This window comes from Rosa rugosa, chromosome 1 (assembly GCF_958449725.1).
Source record: "Rosa rugosa chromosome 1, drRosRugo1.1, whole genome shotgun sequence".
In the NCBI taxonomy this organism is placed as follows: domain Eukaryota; kingdom Viridiplantae; phylum Streptophyta; class Magnoliopsida; order Rosales; family Rosaceae; genus Rosa; species Rosa rugosa.
In genome coordinates this window covers 53,518,803-53,539,206 of record NC_084820.1, presented here as the reverse complement: position 1 = coordinate 53,539,206, position 20,404 = coordinate 53,518,803, and the positions used below count along the sequence as shown (strand labels likewise).

At 47.1% G+C, this 20,404-nt stretch overlaps 1 pseudogene; it reads right to left on the bottom strand.

Moving 5' to 3' along the window:
• Positions 1-94: 94 nt before the first annotated feature.
• LOC133730551 (large ribosomal subunit protein bL21m-like) lies at positions 95-18,810 on the bottom strand (annotated as a pseudogene).
• Positions 18,811-20,404: the final 1,594 nt, after the last annotated feature.

The following is a 20,404-nucleotide window of genomic DNA, read 5'->3' as shown; positions in this document are numbered from 1 at the left end:
TAGACTAATAATAGCTTGCTGGTGTAATTTTTGATTATGATCCGAATTTGATAACTCTTAACGTTATATATAACAGATAAAAAATGAAATAAGCACAGTACGTATTCTCAGTTACATCGCAGTCACAATGTATACGTACATCTTTCAGATCTCTCCAGAACTGAGCTCTAAGGAACCTAGCTCTCTTCATTCTGAACAACAATGTCACTTTATCTATTTATAAGATGTTTCACATGTGGTATGTATGAGCATTCTCAGAATAAAAACCATTAGACAAACAATTGCACAACTACACCAGTGCAAATTATTTTATGTTATTCGTTTTTGGGTCTATATATTTCATGCTACATCTATGATTCTATGGTGATGATTTGCATGATAATTCTTACAACAAAAATCTTAACCCAAATACAGCCATCACCTATTTAGCAGGAGTATAGTCAGTATACAAGTCTTTAACAGGCTTATCATACCTGTTCATCCTCATTCCTGAGCTTCCTAGCCCATCAGCCTAAACATCAATACCTTGTAAAGAGAATATGTCTTTGTGGTGACATATGGTTCAAGCTTTCCCCCCACCCAAATGGGTTTTCCAATGTTTCACATACAAATTGAAGGCAAGAGATTAGTTCAACGGGTCATGTATAAGACATCAATTGATCCTGTCACCGATTATGCTTAAGCAAAGAAAGAGCCTGATGCAGCACAGTAAATTTGAGTGTGATCTATTAGATATGATAAATAGATGCAACTTGAAAATCTGCAAATCGATTGGAGGCACAAGAATTTCACTCATGTTACAATGCTTGCATGATATGAATTTGGCTTCGGCAAAACTCAAGCATCAAAAGCAAAACAGAAAGATTCCTCAAGACAATGAAATTATCTATCCGGGAACAAAACCGATTCATTCAGCTCAAGGTTTCATAACTTGCACTACGAAATACAGATAATACAAATGGGCAAAATCTATGTCACCAATCCTATATCTATCCAATTCCATTGTAAGCTTTCTATTTCATATGACATCCCAAGATGTACCTGCAGCAATTCAGGAATCTTAACATTCTCACCTTTGGGCACAAGACCATGACTGGGGTGCCATTATTACCAATAAACAACCGTAGGGAATATTTCTCCTATGCAGCAACTGCAACCTTTTCTGGCTTCTTACCAGGTGCTTTTAAAGGTTTTTCGGTGACTACAGGTTCAGGTTTCTGAATCCCTTGAATATCAATAATCCTCAACTTGGTTAATTCCCGCTGTTTGAGCCCAAAAGTAATTTTGGCAATATCCTTCAGTGGATCTAGCACAGCGGGCCGATACCTGCGGCCCAAAAATAAACATACTTGGTTGTGGGTTACAACTCCGCCTATTCCGGAATCCATGAGGAGAGCGAAGTCCTATTGGAATCAAGTAATAGAGATTGACTAGGAAACTCCAGTCAATAATCCTTCTACGACAAGGAGCGGTCGAAACCCTAGGTATATATACCAGGTTTCGAGGACAGATTAAGGACCTCTCTCATATCAATCAATCCTAGCGATTACAAAGCCTCCCCGGAGCAAACCTTCAACCTTGTTGAAACCCGGTGACCGTGCGCCAGTCCCAGTCTCTCCAAGAGCCGACTGTCAGCATCACCAGACCAACCCGGCGACCGTACTTCCAGTCCCAGTCTCCCAGCGAGCCGACTGCGAGCGCAACCGCCACCGTTACTACCAGCGAAGCAAGGGTAACGCCCTCGCAACCCAGCGAAGCTAAAGTCACGCTTTAGCAAAAACCCGTGCTTCTCCCAACTTCCCAGTGATTGCTCTGCTTAGTCTACAACACTAAGTATCGATTCGGTGAACGCAAGAGACCACAACCAAAGTCCTTATCCGTAAGGCAGAAGTCCTTTTCCGAAAGGCTAGAGAAGAACCCTGTGACGAGGTTGGTGCTCTCCTCGTCCACAGCGCTTGAAGAAGAAGTCAGGTCAAGGGACTACCCCAACGACTGCACCCCGCGGTGCTGGCACGCCTGCGCAATCACTCGCCCAAAAGAGACAGTTTGCAAGCCAACTGGTTTTGGAGCCAAACATTTTGGCACGCCCAGTGGGACCAAACTAGTGTCTCTTCGTGAACGTAGCCATTGGGAAGTCAAGCGAAAACCCCTACCAAAAGGTTTACGCTAACTGCCCAAAGCATAAGACCTCCAGTTACAAGCCGCATTCTCGAGCGGATTGTCGTGGTCTTTCTGAGCAACAAGTGACTCAAAGATTCGCTCTTCATCCCCATCCAACCGAGATGTCGACGGGAAAAGGAGAGAATCGCCCGACCGCCGCTGAGGGTCAAACTGTCACTAACAACCAGGCCAACGAGCCGGTTGACACTGTCGCTAGCTCCAACGCAGCGACAAGAGTGCAAAGAGAGGCTTTCGTTCCGAAGCCTATCCCAGAAGGGGCCTCCTCCGAGGTCGCGTTTGCAATTATCCTGGAGAACATCGAAAACCACAGCAAGAAAATAGCTGCTGACCTTGAGAGGGATAATGCGAGAGCCGACCAGGTCATACGCGAGATAAACCAGCGTATTTCCCAACAAGCTGAGGAAACTAAGCAGCAAATCTCACAGACTGAGAATGCTTTGATGGCCCATGCTTCAGGTATCGCAGAAGAGCAGAACCAGCGCCAGAAAGGAATAATAGAGGCCATTGCGAACCATACGAAGCAAACAACGGCTGACATGGCTGGTCTCCGTAAAGATGGAGAGATCCTCGCAACCGAGGTTGCCATGCAGAGGGCCGAGCTGAACCAGGCTAAGGAGGTATTAAACCAGACATTGGGTGATCCCAATGCTATCCTTGGTTCTCTTGGCCAACCATCCGGTTCGGGCAAATACTTGCCACCGAACCAGCGCGAGAAGGTTAGCAGCCATACTGCTATACCTGCCGCAACCGTTGCTGCCACGCCGCTGAAAAACAAAGAACAAGCGCTAGTTATCGGCGGCAGCAAAGATAAAGGTACTGCCTCAGGTGGGCAGACTACCAGGCAGAAGCACCAGGCCTCAAAGGGCGCTGGAACCTCGTCCGATTCTACGTTCGTTCAATACGACAGCGACGGGGCAGAGAACGTATATCAAGAGCTGCCGGGAAGCTACTATGGGATTGACCAGGCTGGTAATCCGGTTAGGATAACAGCGCTGGCAAAGGAGATGCCCATACCGGCAGTAACTCTGCAGCAGCCAGGTACGACCCGCGTTGTGCACGTAGGAGAAGGGACAGCGACTGTAAACCAAGCAATACCTGTGCAGCCTGTTCGCCATGCAGCGGCCATACCACCTCCTCCGCCTCCGGGTCCAGAATATGTGAGACGAGATGAGGTAGAGGAGATGATTAGACAGGCTAACCCTAGGACCCAGATGGATGGGATCTATGAGGGACCTTTCCCGCCGCATATAATGCTCGCGCCTTTCCCCAGGGGCTATAAGAATATTATATTTGCTACTTTCTCAGGGGAAGACTCCGAGAATGCGGCAACCCATCTGGCTAGGTTCAGGGTACAATGCGGCCAGTACCAGAACGATGACATCCTCAAGTGCAGGATTTTTGGCACTTCTCTCTCAGGAGCTGCCTTCAGGTGGTTCTCCAAATTGCGGCCAGGAACTGTAGCAGATTGGCCTGCAATGGAAAAGCTTTTCCGGGAGACTTTCGGGGCCACAGAACCTGAGGTAGACTTGGCCTCTCTCACCCAGATGGCCCAACAACCCACAGAGTCCGCTGTGGCCTATCTTCAGCGCTTCCAGATTCAGAAGGCCAAGCTGAATGTGATCCTGCCAGAGAAAGAATTGATCAAGTTGGCGATCAAGGGCTTAGAGCCTCGCCAGCGAAAGAAGCAGCATGGCAGCATGATCCAGTCAATGGGAGAGCTCATCACAGAGGTGGGAAGCTTCGAACACCTCCTCAGAGAAACTGACGCCAGGAAGAATGCGTCCAGAGGCACATACGTACCAGGGAAACATCGCACTGTAGCGGCCCTGAGCTACCAGCCGGCTACGTATGATCCTTACTACCACTATCACAGTGAGGATGTGGCCCAGGAGGACGAGGAGAAAGATGAAAGCGACATCGCCGCTTATGAGCTGACAGGGAGAAAGAACCCAGCCTTAAAGCAATTGAAAATCTCCAAGGAACCTGTCAAGCTCAAATCGATGGCCTTCACTAAACCTGAATTCGCGACATATACATATGATGCCAACAAGGCACACGAGATTCTAGATGAGATGATCGCCGCGAAGATGGTGAAGACCGACTTCGGACCTTTTCCTCGACCAGAACAGCTGAAAGGAAAGAAGTACTGCAAATTCCATAACCTGTGGAACCATAATACAGCTGATTGTGTGAAGCTCAAGGACCAGATTCAGGTATGGCTCAACAACGGTAGTCTTCAGGTGGAAGCTCCAGTAACTGCAGCAGCGCTTGTTGACCTAAACCCTTTTCCTGATACTGGGATTAACATGGTCGATGTGAACTGGACCAAGCAGAACCAGAGGAAACCAACTCTGGATTTGTCCACGAAAGGACAAGAAACAGAGCCTAAAGAGGTTCCTGCCCAGAAGAAGGCTAAACCATTTGGTCAAGCCTCGCTAGTAGTGTTATGCTCGCGGTGCAAAGAAGAGTGTGGCATCCAAGTGCCGCACGAAGAGGTCGAGCAGACATTTCGTTTTGGCTCTTTCCCGCCCATTAAGTGGGCTTCGCCATCACGACACTACCAGCCTTCCAGCCCAAGAGAAAAGGAGAGAATGGGATCGCCTGCATCGCCAAAGGACTCCAATCTGTTCAAGAAGCTGAAGGCAGCTACGGCTGACCAGAAGATGGAGGAAAAGGTCGCGAACAAGCACAAAGACATTCTGACCAAGCCCTACATACCACCAGCTTCAACCGCTACCATCAAAGAAGGAAAGTGGTACACCAGGGAGAAGGGGAAGGCAGTGGAGATAAGTCCTTCCAAGAAGCGAAAACTGCAGCGCAGATTTGGTGAAGCCAAGCGCGCGCTAGAGGCTTTAGACCAGGGCCTGATCAAACCTTCACAGTTGGTCAAATCTCCTGAGCAGTATCAGAAGGAGATGGAAGCGCTCGCTGCCAAGCCATTAGTGGCTCCTCGCAGTCTGCGAAAGCCAGCGAGCTCAGAATCTGGGGCATCTAAGCCCAATGTTTTTTGTAGGATTACCAAGGAGAGAACACCTCCGCTGGCCAGAAAGGAGAGCTCACCGTCCAGGCGACCACACGTCAGGCGCAGGTTGTCTCGCGAGGAACCAGAAGCCAAACCCTCGGTTTTCGAGAGACTGGGGGGCAAAGACAAGACTACCGACACTTTACAGTGGAGACCTAAGAAAGTCCAGAGTTTGGTGGTCGCTCCCCCAAAGGCGGACATTGCTAGGGAACTAAAGCCAGATTCCTTTGAACAAGCTTCAGTGGTTCAAGAGCTCGAACAATGTGAAGTAAAAGGCCTCACCGAGGAATCCTTAGTGGACAGGTTGGTCAAACAATTCAACACGGATATCCCTGTCCACGAACCCAAGCTTAACTTGGAGGACGACATAGATGAATTCGAAACGTCCTGCAATATGGTTTATGTGCTTCCAGCGCGGTATGCAATGCCGGTCGCTGCTCAGGAATGCGTAGAAGTTGAGGAATGTAATACACAGCCTTTGCAGATCACGTCAGCGGTCACGGCACCTGTTGAAGAGGCTGTCTTTCTGGAAACAGAGGACGCCAACAGTAAAGAATTCTTCATGAGCTTCACTAGGCCGACACCTGCTACGGTCCAACACATGAGACCTCTATACATCACAGCAGAAGTTGGCGGTACCAAAGTAAGCAAGATCATGGTTGATACCGGAGCTGCTGTTAATGTCATTACTACCAGGACCATGCACCTGCTAGGGATCAAGAAGGAGAAGATCCAGTCGACGTCTCTTACTCTCAAGAACTTCGCGGGGACTGTAACAAAAACCTTGGGTTTACTTTTCTTGCGTATCAAGGTAGGTCCAGCAGAGGGAGTTTACGCTTTCTTTGTGACAGACTGCTATGCGGCCTACAACGCTATCCTGGGCAGGGATTGGATTCACCGGAGCTACTGTGTTCCGTCAACCCTCCATCAGGAACTTATTATGTGGAACAGGGAGACGAACAAAGCTGAGGTGATCAAAGCGGACCCTCGTCCTTTCCCAGTATCCGCAAACTATGTAGATGCCAGGTACTACTTGGAGCCTATCGCTCCATTGCAAGTCAGTGGCATCGATAGCAAAGGCCGCCCCACAGGGGTGACGGCCTCTGAACTGGCACAGTGGGGGCTTACGCTCGCAAAAGAAGGCTTAGAAAGGCCTGGCCACGCTGTGCCTAAACCCTTGAACGATTAATGGATTACGACCTTCCAGAGGAAGGGATAGAGGCCCTCCACTCGCTGCATGAAAGATTATCATCATATCTAGTGGAAAAAGAGGCCTATGAGCAAATCGCGACTTTGGAAATCGTTGAAGAGGGACTCTCTGATCAGGAACAAGAGGATGAGGTAGAAATCCAGCTCGCTCCGGCAGCGTTGGACGACACGCCTCCTAAGGTCAGAGATCCTACCGAGAAAGTCAATCTCGGAACAGCAGATGAGCCTATGGAAGTGGCTATCAGCGCTTACTTAGAGCCTAGCGAGAAACAGAGGCTTATTGACTTATTACTAGAATTCAAGGACTGCTTTGCGGAAAAGTATGAGGATATGCCTGGCCTGTCACCGGACTTGGTCTGCCATCAGCTACCAACACTCCCTGACAAGAGGCCTGTGAAACAAGAGCCGCGAAGAATGAATTCAGAGACTCAAATCCTCGTCAAGGAGGAGGTTGAAAAAATGCATAAATCAGGCATTATCAGGGTGGCCAAATACAATCAGTGGCTATCTAACATAGTGCCTGTCCGCAAGAAGAATGGCAAGATGAGGGTCTGCGTAGACTATAGAGACCTTAATACTGCTACGCCTAAGGATGTCTACCCCATGCCGGTCGCGGATATGTTGGTCGACGCCGTTGCGCGACATGAATTATTGTCCTTCATGGATGGCACTGCAGGATATCACCAGATTCCGGTCGCCGAAGAAGACAGACACAAAACCGCGTTTCGCTGCCCTGGGTTCGCGGGCGTTTTTGAATACGTGGTTATGCCTTTTGGACTGAAGAACGCTGGCGCGACTTATCAACGAGCCATGAACCTGATCTTCCATGACATCCTTGGAAAGATTTTGGAGGTTTACATTGATGACGTGGTTGTCAAATCTCAGAAAAGAGGGGACCACATCACAGATCTCAGGAAAGTGTTTGAGCGCATGCGACAGCACAAGCTTAAAATGAATCCCGCTAAGTGCGTTTTTAGGGTTCAAGCAGGAGACTTTCTTGGGTTCATTGTCCATCAGAGGGGAATTGAGGTCCCTGAAGATAAAGCGAGCGCCGTCATCAACGCGTCTCCGCCACGCACGAAGAAAGAGTTGCAGCGTTTGCTCGGTAAAATCAACTTTTTGAGACGCTTTATCTCTAACTCTGCAGGTAAGATCCAGCCCTTCTCTCCTCTGCTGAAGCTACAGGGCCAGAGCGAGTTCGTCTGGGAGCATAAACACCAAGAGGCTTTTGATAAAATCAAGGCCTACCTGGCGAGCCCACCAGTGCTCGTTCCTCCTAGGGCTGGATTCCCATTAAAACTATATATTTCAGCAGCTGAGGCTTCCATTGGCAGCCTGCTCGCCCAAGACGATGAGGATGGTGTCGAACATGCTATATTCTATCTTAGTAGGACACTCACAGACTGCGAGACAAGGTACACTCCAATGGAAAAGTTGTGTCTCACATTGTACTTCTCAGCATGCAAGCTGCGCCACTACATGTTGTCCTTTACCACTTGCATCATCGCTCAGACTGACTTGGTCAAGTACATGCTGTCGCGGCCTATTTTGAGAGGCCGCATTGGCAAATGGGTATTGGCTTTATCTGAATTCTCGCTTCAGTACGTGCCACAAAAGGCAGTAAAGGGACAGGCTATCGCAGATTTCCTGGCACACCACCCTACCTTGGACATCCCCGTAGTGAAGGAGCTAGAGATAGCAACTGTAACCATAACTCGGCCAGATTTAGCGCGCATCCCAGAATACGCTATTCGGTATCAAGCCACAGTCTCCTTGCAGCCCTGGATACTGTACTTTGATGGTTCAAGAACGGAAACGTTAGCAGGGGCAGGGATTGTTCTGGAGAATCCAGCGGGCGATCGTTTCTCTTATTCTTTCCAGTTGGAGTTCAAATGTACAAACAATCAAGCAGAGTATGAGGCCCTGATCATTGGCCTAGAAGTTTTGCTAGAGTTGGGAGTCAGGGACGTTCAGGTACACGGCGACTCTTTGCTTATCATCAATCAGCTCCAAGGAAAGTACAAGTGTGAAAGCCTTTTGCTTATACCCTATTTGCATCGCGCCATTGAGCTTCTGGATCAATTCGAGGAGGCAGATTTGGAGCACATACCCCGTGAACGCAACTTTGCGGCCAATGAGCTCGCTCAATTGGCTACAGGCATTACATTGAAGTATGGCGTTCGCGAGCGCATCCTGAAGGTCGAGCGCCGCACACTGCCTTCGTGGCTCGCGCGGCCTGACCCACCGGATGATCCAGTTGTCGCGGTTCTCGAGCCTATTGACGTCGATTGGCGCATACTGCTGATTGACTACCTCAAGAACCCAGACCCTACAGCAGACAGGAAGACTCGTTTTCTCTCCTTGAATTATTTTCTCAGAGGTGACGAGCTGCGACGACGTGGGGAAGATGGCGTAGACTTTCGCTGTGTCTATGGCCGCGAAGCCAAGAGGTTGATGCGCGAAGTGCACGCAGGAGTGTGTGGAGCCCATCAGGCAGGCCCCAAGATGCGTTGGCTTATCAGAAGACATGGGTATTATTGGCCCAGCATTTTGAAGGACTGTATCGCGTTCGCGAAAGGTTGCCAAGACTGTCAGGCGCATGGTCCAGTGCAGCACATTCCCAATATTCCCATGCAACCTATTATTAAACCTTGGCCTGCCAGAGGCTGGGCTTTGGACTTGATTGGGATGATTCACCCTCATTCTTCGCTCCAGCATAAGTTCATCATTGTAGCCACTGATTTCTTCATGAAGTGGGTTGAGGCTGAACCTTTGAAGGAAGCTTCCAGCGCTATCATTCGCCAGTTTATTTTTCAGAATATTATTTGCAGGTTCGGTATTCCAGAAGTGTTGGTCTCAGACAGGGGGGCAACATTTATGGGCGGCGAGGTAGAGAAACTTGTCACGGACTTGGGCATCCAGTTCGTCCACAGCACACCTTATTATGCCCAATCCAATGGTCAAGCAGAGGCCAGTAACAAGATCATTATCACCTTGCTCAAGAAGATGCTTGTTGAAAACCCTAGACAGTGGCACGAGACGTTGTATGAGACCTTATGGGCTTATCGTACCTCCAAGAGAAATCCCACTGCTACGACCCCCTATGCGCTAATGTTCGGTCATGATGCCATCTTACCATTGGAAATCAACGTCCAGTCTCTGCGCGTCCAAGATCAGCACCATTTGATCGGGGAAGACTATGTTCAGGCGATGTGGCAAGAACACGAGGATCTCAGCGAGCAACGCTTGGCAGCTTTGGACAACTTAGTTTTGGAAAAGCAGAGGATTGCTCGCGCCTATGATAAGAGGACACGTGGCCGTAGTTACAAATAGGGTGATTTGGTTTGGAAGGCTGTTTTGCCTTTTGGCGAGAAGTTGACCGGTCGCGGTAAATGGACTCCGCGATGGGAAGGACCCTTCGTTGTTCATCGCATTCTGGAGCGCGGGGCCTTTCACCTCAAAGATTTGGATGGCGACCTCCACCGCAATCCCATTAACGGGCGTTTCCTGAAGAAATACTACCCTAGTGTTTGGGAGTTTGACGATCCACCGGATCAACCTTCTTCTCAGACAGGGGGGCAACCTTAGTCTCCCCAGGTTCGCTTCATCCATATTCAGGCCTTTCCTGTGGCCTTAGTATCCTGTACTTGCTTCACCTACGCATACTAGGGGGGCAACACTCTGTACATTCAGGCCTTATTTGAGGCTTTTCGTTCAAAAATGTTCAATTTCAATGTTTCTTTTCTTTGACATTATGGTGTTAAGAATGCATGTAATGGCCTATACCTGAGGCCTTATTTTATACTTTGATTTGCAAAAAGTGTTAAAAACTTTCATTCATAAAGTGGCTTTGCTGCCAAAAGCAGTACAAAGTGCAAATCAAAATAATTACATTTGCGGTTTACAAGGCCAGAAGTGGCTTAGAGTAAAAACCATAAAGTTACAGATCTACTGAGAGTTTCTGGATCTTGTGGCAGCAAAGGGGCTGTGCTCGGGCATTCCTACTCTCCCTCTCTTCACCCACATGTCTCCTCTGCTTCGAGTTGCAGCCGCTACCGTCTGTACCGGACCAAAAGGAAGGAAATAATCCATCACGACCCTTTTGGTTGGATTACCCTCCGGGATGGAGATGGTCTTCACAGAGAAGCGCAACTCACAACCACATCTACCTCCAGGGGAAAAACATAAGTCACGTAGTCAGACCCTGGAGGCAGGCTACGGAGCAAGAACAGGCGACCCATATTGGTCTTCCGCCCTTCTTCCTCCTGCTCCACGCGGGCAGTTTGAGAGAGGAGACCCCTCAGAATCGGGTTCCGCCGCTACGGGAGCACCACATGTTCTTTGGTCTAAATGAAACCGGTGGGTTTCACCGCGACTTCCAGAGACCAAAGACATGAGGTTGGACCTGAGGTTAGGCCATAAGACCTACCCAGGTATTGAGGTTAAGCCATAAGACCTAGGGGTTTGAGGCTAAGGCTGATATCGTGAGGAGAAGATCGTAGAAACTGGAGAAAGAGAAGTAGAGATTGCGATACTATTTCTGGGAAAGCCATATTGCGTTTGTGTCTATCATCTCTCCAGAGTGCAGGTATTTATAGCGCCAATCTCAGTGGCCTCAACCGTACGATGGGCAGTTGTGATATTCTCACTGTCATCAATGAGCGTATCAACAAGGTTAAATGCGAAGATCTCGGAAATGAAGGTAATTGAAGGCGCGTGGGAGACGGGGCAGTCTCCAAGGAGGTAACTGCTCCATTTCGAGATTATCTTTTCAATCTTTTCAAACGGTTTTAAAGCAATAAAGGCAACTTAAAGCGTTGAACCGTTTGAGAGAATAAGTTATGATTTGGGCCAAGCAAAGTGGGCTAAATAGTAAGTTAATAATAATAATAATATTGTTCATACAAAATATGGGCCTAATTCTAGGGGCCCAAAAGTCTTCGGCCTGCATGGGTCAGGCGAAGGAAGAGTTCGTCCAAACGAAAACTGGCGTCCGCAGCAGCTTGTGCGGCTTGTTGGGCTGCCACGCGTGCCTGAGCCAGTTCCTGGGATAGCGTCTCGAGAGCAGCGAGGGGTTGTTCCAACTGAGGCTCTGCATGAACGAGTATAGCAGTAACATCGGTTAACCGGGCTTGAAAGGCTTTAATTTGGGACCTCAAGTGGTTCCTCTCGAGCGTCAGTTCCCTGATGAGGTTAGCTTGGTCACCCAAGAAGTCGCGCGCGGTCTCCGTTTGCTGAGTAAGGTTCTGATAATGCATTTCGGTTTGCCTGGCCTGCGCATTCGCGACTGCCCGCTCGTTGAGCCCTTGAGGAAGATCCTGCAACAGTTGATCGATTTCCTGGAATTGTTCCTCAGTGATGGCTCCCTCGCGGAGGAGCACCCTCAAGTATTCTAAGACCCTCACAGGCGCACCAGGAATCAAGATGTCAGGGCCCAGGAAGCGGCGAAGGCCTTCTCTGACTTCATCTACGACCCCAGGGGGGGGCACTTCAAGTACACGAGCTAACCTTTCCAAAGTAGAGGGAGTAGGAGGCTCAGCGACAGGGGCCTCAGGAGGTTCAGCGATAGGTACTTCTGGCACTGGTTCAGGTACCTCCGGCGCTGGTTCAGGAAGGTCTTCCAATTCTTCAGCTTCAGCGACTTGGGGGGCAGGGGGAGGAAGTTCCTGATCAACCACGTTAGGAACAGGCTCAGCAGCTTCTGCTTCTACTACTCCGATTACATCGTCCCCAGTTCCAACGACGTTTGGAACCTGGAAAAAGACATTGTCAGAATACTTGAACCAGGAAATAATGATGAAATAGTTGGTTAGGGGGAATACCTCTTCGATTGGGGGCTCATACACAATGATCGCGAGCATTGTCTCTGGGCTAGCTTCGCTGGGAACAGGAATTGATTCAGGCGCTATCTGTTCCAGGACAGGAACGTCGCTTGGTTCCTCGCGAGGTGCGTCTAGTGGCAGTACTCTATTTTCAGCCTCCGGCGAGCTATCATCTATGATCTGCACTGGTATCAAGGCCAATTGTGCATTATCTACAGCGCCCGCAGGAGGTGGAGAGTGGTTCACAACAGTTGGCGTTGGAGCTTGGGAAGCAGATGTGCCTTCACCAACAGTTGAAGATCCTTCTTCAGCATGTCTCGAGGACCTGTGGCGAACCTGCAAATGAGGATTGTTACAGAGTCGCACAGAATGAAAAGAAATTTCTAACAAGTGCTTAGTGTGCTTGTGTCTTACCAGTCGGTCAGCGATTGGTTCATCTTCTGCCCACAGGTCAGTTCGAGGATCAGAACGAGCGCGCTTCCGAGCCGAGAGAGCAGCGATCTGTTAGAGGCAGGGGATTAGGTATGACTCGTAAAGGAAGCATGATTTGTACAAACAGAGGGCTCTTACCGTTTGCATGTCATCATCATTAGAGGAGGATTCTTTGTCCTCAGGCTCTACCATTACTGCCTTTTGCTTCCCAGACCGGCCAGCGGCTTGGGAAGCGTTGGCTGCGCGACTGCCAGAAAGTGGCGCGCTCCCCTGGAAAAACAAAGTTTGAATTTAAAGGGGAAGGGATAAAAGAACAAAGGGGACAAAACATGAGTCAAGATTAGTTACCTCTTGAAGGGGTTCGCGGATTACGATACCAGCTTGGGCCTGACGTGGGGCTCGCGCGGGCCGCGGAGCCGGTTCAGCAGCAGGAGGAGGAGCTTGTGCAGCGTCTTCAGGGATGCGAGCAAGTTGATCAACGTCGGCGGCGTAGGGATATCGCAGTTCCCCGAAGATGGCAGCGAATACCTCATCGTGCTGTTGCCGCCAACAGTTAACAGAGACTTCTGCCCACCATGCATCATATCCTTCCTCAGTCGCGTCCACAGAGTCAATCTCTTTGGCCCAGTCAGGAAGATCAACTAGCGCGAGCGTGCTTTGTGCTGGCGGAGGCCCAGAAAGGGGCCCAATTCTACGCCAAGAAGTGTTGTAGTTCCAAGCATCATGTAGAGGGAATGGCACTAATTGGACAAGACCAAGTTGACGAGCGAAATGGTTGGGAGTGTAGAGCTCATAACTGAGTTCGTCAGCGGCAATCCTGATGTCGGAACAGGAGATCGCGCGGCGAAAAGCCAAGCGCACGCGATCACTGTAGCGAGAGGCGCCAGGGAGGAATCCATGTTCAAGCGGAGCTGGGAATCTTCTACTCAGCACTAAGTCGCAGTACGGCATCTCGTGCAGTAAGTACAAGTATGTGAAGCACTCAAAATAAGGAGGGGATGTGTATCTTTCGCCGCGACTGAGCCATCGACCCAAGAGTTGGTCAGTAGGTGGAAGCAATGGGATGTCGTCGCGACGAAAGTATGGAAAGTAAATTTGAATCCAGAAGTCAAGGATCCAAAAGGGGCCAGAAATGCTAGTCTCAAAGGGATGCATTGTGGCTTGATACAAAGTACGGTAGAGGGCACCTAATACTGGTTGTCCTAGTCCCACACGGTGGCCGTTGTAGAGGGCCGTCGCCAGAGAAGTCCAGGCACCAGTGGGCTTACAGGAGGAAGTGCAGAAAATAAATTTACAGAGCCAGTACTCCAAGAATGCAATCCCGCCAGTCGCATTGTGCTCCTGGCGGTAATAGGCCAGCCACCGCGGATAGGAGCTGTTATGGGCACCGCGACCATGTTGGGCCATGGTGGAGGTGAAAGTATCAGAGTCGAATTGGCCATGCAGATAGGGTTCACCATCAATGGGTAGGCCAGTAATGGTGAGAATGTCCAATAAAGTGACACTCATTTGGCCAAATCGAAAATCAAAGGTGTTGGTAGCAGTGTTCCAGAAACAAAGAAAGGCAGCGAGTGGCGAACGATTGCCACCGCGCGGAAGACGAAAACAAAGATCGATAGTATGGGTGATACCTGCTGCGTTCCAGCGGGCTAGATCTCGAGCGCGTGCTTCCCGGTACCAAGAAAGCTCTTCCGCACTGATGGAGGATGGCCAATGCCCTATTTTTGATCGATGGTTAGGGGCACTCCAACTGGTAAAATCCCCAGGAGTCCTTCGGAGGACTGGGATGGGGCGGCGAACAGGTAGACCATAAAAGGCGATAGCGTCGGCCGGGAACGCATCTCGCGGCGTTGGGCCCAGTCCGGCATGATTATTCGAGAGTCGGAGGAGCAGAGGTCTTTGATGGTGGTCTGGAGAATCAGGCTGGCGCCAATCCCAGTTCCCCAAGAGCGTGCAGCCTGTTCATTCAGTTCTTCTTCTTGGTCGATAACCATCTTTTTCGGGGGAGCCATTTCTGGGTTTCTGTGAGAAGGATGTGTGCAAAAGAGGGTTTCTGGGTTTAGGAGACTAAAAGAGTTTCTGATGTGACAGGTCTGAAGTGGCTGCGGATTTAAATAAGAGATTTTGTGAGGGAAACGATGCGACAAAAGGCGTTTCGCGAGTGAAAAGACGCAACCCTCATTAATGACATCGTTTCGAGCATCGAACGCGTCGTTTTAGTCCCCTTCAATCAGTTACACTTTCATGGGCCTGATTTCGAGGCCTGGGGGGCAATGTTTGAGCCCAAAAGTAATTTTGGCAATATCCTTCAGTGGATCTAGCACAGCGGGCCGATACCTGCGGCCCAAAAATAAACATACTTGGTTGTGGGTTACAACTCCGCCTATTCCGGAATCCATGAGGAGAGCGAAGTCCTATTGGAATCAAGTAATAGAGATTGACTAGGAAACTCCAGTCAATAATCCTTCTACGACAAGGAGCGGTCGAAACCCTAGGTATATATACCAGGTTTCGAGGACAGATTAAGGACCTCTCTCATATCAATCAATCCTAGCGATTACAAAGCCTCCCCGGAGCAAACCTTCAACCTTGTTGAAACCCGGTGACCGTGCGCCAGTCCCAGTCTCTCCAAGAGCCGACTGTCAGCATCACCAGACCAACCCGGCGACCGTACTTCCAGTCCCAGTCTCCCAGCGAGCCGACTGCGAGCGCAACCGCCACCGTTACTACCAGCGAAGCAAGGGTAACGCCCTCGCAACCCAGCGAAGCTAAAGTCACGCTTTAGCAAAAACCCGTGCTTCTCCCAACTTCCCAGTGATTGCTCTGCTTAGTCTACAACACTAAGTATCGATTCGGTGAACGCAAGAGACCACAACCAAAGTCCTTATCCGTAAGGCAGAAGTCCTTTTCCGAAAGGCTAGAGAAGAACCCTATGACGAGGTTGGTGCTCTCCTCGTCCACAGCGCTTGAAGAAGAAGTCAGGTCAAGGGACTACCCCAACGACTGCACCCCGCGGTGCTGGCACGCCTGCGCAATCACTCGCCCAAAAGAGACAGTTTGCAAGCCAACTGGTTTTGGAGCCAAACACCCGCAAAAGAATTCCAAGAAAAATGACTATCAATGTACCCAAACAAGCACATTACAACTGTTTAGACAAGGGATTTTTGAACATACCTGGCGATGACCTTTGGTCTGACGGTAATTCTTTCTCCTCTTTTTCTTAAAAATAAGTACCTTTGCATCTAATGCCAGCGTTAAAAGGGAATATCTGAAATATATATATATATATATATATATATATATATATATATATATATATATATATACAGATCCTATCCAGAGCGGAGCTCCGCTTTGAAAATTAAAGTGTGAAGTTCGAGTTTTGGGTCACTTTTCGGTCGCACATCCACATCTCGACCGTTCAGTTTTTAGGTACTAGTGTATAGATCATCTCTGCAAATTTTCAGCCAAATTGATGATCGTTAAGGTATCTAACTCGCTTAAACCAATGGACGGACTGAATCTGTCAACCTGAACCGTACTAGCTTTAAGGCAGTTATCAATGCCTTAACGATCATCATTTTGGTTGAAAGTTTGCAGAGATGATCTATACACTAGTACCTAAAAACTGAACGGTCGAGATGTGGATGTGCGACCGAAAAGGGACCAAAAACTCGAACTTCACACGTTAATTTTCAAAGCGGAGCTCTGCTCTGGATAGGATCTATATATATATATATATATATATATATATATATATATATATATTCCAAATTTTAGGGAGCAAAGACATCTAACAACGAGTTACAAATCTTTAGTCTAGTGCCAGTCAAATTGTTATCCCACTTCAATCATCAAGTATTTAGTCGATGTTTCATACATTTATAAAGCTAGATTCTCTACTCTCTTCTCCAGAGTTGGCTACAGAACCCTCATCTTCATTTGGAAACTTTATTCTTTTGCTCTTCTAATCCCATTTGGTTGTGCGAAAAATGCACAGTTAGTACTACTCACACTCACGCACACACGAGGAATAAAAGAATGAAAAGGAGGCACACTTACATGCTCTTCAACAACTGCATGAACTGCTGCATCTGGAACTATTGGCCTGCCGATCATTGTCTGACTACTTGTGAGTTGTGCCCACCAAGAGAACCTTATTCAATATCAACTGCAGTAGACAAGCAAACCAAGCATTAAAACTAAGCACCCATATATGTAAAGTTTAAAGTGCAAAAGCTTAACTATTCAAATCTTGTCCATGGATCAGATTTTCATAGCAAGGTGATATACACAATGCTAAATGTGACGTGAAAGTGCACCAATCGACGTTAGCACTTAAAACGTACATACCTACCTTATCATTGACCTCACAAAACTTCAATCTTTCAGTGAAAATGGAGTCCCCATTACTAACTTTAAACTGATGCGAACCAATCTACAACAACAAATGCAATGACAACCCATTACCATGTTAACAGTTTGATCCAAATTGCAAATGCAAATGATGTAGCCAAACCTGAATGACAGCGAAAACGGGCTCATAGGGCTTGAAAACCCCACCATCAGTGTTGTCAAGCGGCCCAACCACTTTGTACCCAATGTTTGAATCCAAAATTAACATTTTTTCCCGACAAGGGGGACTCGAAGAAATCGGGCCAATATTGGTGGCCTAAGCCTATATTTTCGACAAGCTCGGAATATATTGTTTAGAGGCTAAATAAAGCCTACTTGAAGATCAAGCAATCTTGAAGTAAATCTGGATATTCCTCGATTTACTATTTAATTATCAAATATTTGATAATTAATGGTGATTTGTATGCTTGATTACCAAGATTATGCAAGAGAAAATAATAACGTGCCCATGCAAATATTCATATATTCCCATGCAATTAATGTGCAATGGCATATATGGAAGCATGCAATCATGCTTGATGGTGGTCAAAGAGGAATATATATATATATGATGTATGAATGGTGGCTCATGCATGGTTCAAGTAAGGAAGATTCCCCATGCAATTAAACATGGCAACGTGCTGTCCTTCTCCACTTATATTCAAGAGTATTCATGCAATTAAATAGCATGGTGAGCCATCATTCACCAGCCAATCATATTTAAGCGACCAAATGCTTGCCCATGCAATTGATGATTGTAGAGTCCCCGTGAGGAGTCCTCGCCAAGTCGCGAAGATATATATGAACATATATACATGCATATCCAACAGTTTGCTGAAGAGAAAGATTACGTCCAGGACTCTAAAAGGTAATTAACCTTGCCTAGAAGATTGCTACAACAGAGTTAATCTTTCATTGACTACGATATATATCTTAACTATTAAGAGTTTTGATTTGATTCAAAGGCCAATAACTGTGGCCTAAAATATAGTATTTCATTCATATTTGGAAGGAGAATCTACAAGCAGCCTATATATAGAGGCTAAAGCGATACAACAAAGGACGAACAACTCTTCAATCAATCTCTACGATTGCCCAAGTCTCCCCGGAGCAGCCTCTCTTACCGGTGACCACACTCCAGTCCCAGTCTCTTCAAGAGCCGACTGTCAGTGCCACCAAACCAACCCGGCGACCGTGCTTCCAGTCCCAGTCTCCCAGGAGCCGACTGTTAGTGCTACTGCCACCGTTACTTCCAGCGAAGCAAGGGTAACGCCCTCGCAACCCAGCGAAGCTAAAGTCACGCTTTAGCAAAACCCGTGCTTCTCCAGACTTCCCGGTGATTGCTCTGCTCAACCTACAACGTTGGGTATCGATTCGGTGAACGCAAAGAGACCACAATCAAAGCCCTTACCAGTAAGGCAAAAAGTCATTTTCCGAAAGGCATAGAAAAGAACCTTGTGACGAGGTTGGTGCTCTCCTTGTCCACATCGTTTGAGAAGAAGTCAGGTCAAGGGACGCCCCGATGACTGCACCCCACGGTGCTGGCACGCTCGCGCATTCAAAAGAGACAGTTTGTACCAGACTGATTTTGGGAGCCAAACACCCAATACCCGCCGCCTCCGCCTCCATCTCCTCTCTTTTCGACCACCCACCACCACCTTTCGAAAAACTCCCATCGTCACTACTATACCCAATTTCATCATAGTTGTCGGCATCGTCTTCTTTACTGTCCTCATTTACGTCGTCGTTTCAGTCTGACGAGAAATGGCGGGAGACGCGGCGGGTCAGGAAGCCATGGCGGTGGTTTTTGTGCTTTGGGTTTTGAAATTTTTAGCGTTTTGAGTTGGGTTTAGAGGGCAGTGGTAAAAAAAATTATTTAACAGTATAGTTTAGTAAGTTTTCAAAAATATTATACACGTCGCATTTTTAAAAGATTCGTTGAAGTCAAAATAGATACAAACATCCATACTAGTAGATAGATACATAAATGTGACGAAAGAATACTCGATGTCACTTGGAGGCCTGCTAGAGGAAGATTTTCGAACCACCGGAATTACAAGCAGAACAGGATGATGCAAATATAATTTACAAGATTGATGCAAATATACTTGATACAGGGACTGAAGCAGGCTTCAGTATAAGTAAGCAATACGAGTTGAAAGAACAAATCTGTACGTATGAAATTAATATTGCATAAGCGCTAGAGTCGTTTTACCCAAAAAGACAGAAAAATATTGTACACATGCAGAATATTGAGATGAAACAATTAAAAGACCTAATCTCTTTGCTAACTTTCCAAAATTCCAAACACAATTTCAAAATTATCTAGTTCTCCATTCTCCTCAAACGTTGACCATTGAAACTCTATGATTGTTTTAAATTTACTTTATAGAATCTGGTTGGGCCGTATGATTTTGTTGAGTTTGGCTTTGTTGTTCTTGAGTGGTGTTGGATTTTCGATTGCAGATTTGAGATGATTGTTAGTTCACTTACTAGGTTTGTTTTTGGAGAGAGATCTGGGTTTGCTTTTGGAAGAAGAAGAGGGAGATAAACAGAGGAGGAGAGAGAGCTGGAAGAAGAATGGGTAAAAAGAAAAAAAAAAAAAAAAGAGAAAAGAGAGGAAAAAAAAAATAGTTAGTGAGGGTAAAATAGACATTTTAGCATGAAAATGGTGCCACGTCAGCAATTTAACGGAGAATTTGACGGAGAAGTGACGGTAATGACTAATCGTGTGAAATTGGAGAGTTTAGGGGGTTTTTAAGTGAAATTAAAAGGCGAGGGACTGAAACGTCGACTCCCTGTAAGTATAGAGAGTAAACAGTATTTTGTCCTTTGTATATCCTTATTATGTAGGTGTATATTTTGTAAATTTCTTTTTGATTACGAGCAATTACTTACCATATAATTGATTAGCTTCCTATTTGCTCACCTAAGAGACAGTTTTAAGGGATAGTGAGGGACAAATGCATCTCTTGGATGTATTAAATATAAAAACAGAAACTATTACAACTTAAAACTAGTATTAAATATAAAAACAGAAACTATTACAACTTAAAACTATACATTTATTTTCAGCCGTCAGATTCACTTGTCCCTCACAGTCCCTTAAAAACTTTTCCTTTAGGTGAGCAGACATTTCATTACATATATTAGTTTGATTTTTGATTTGGTATACATTACATTCAGAGCCAAAGTCTTGATTTACCCAACGGGTGAAAAGTTAAGCCCAACACAACTATAAACGACAAATTATTATACATTTATTTTCAGCCGTCAGATTCACTTGTCCCTCACAGTCCCTTAAAAACTTTTCCTTTAGGTGAGCAGACATTTCATTACATAT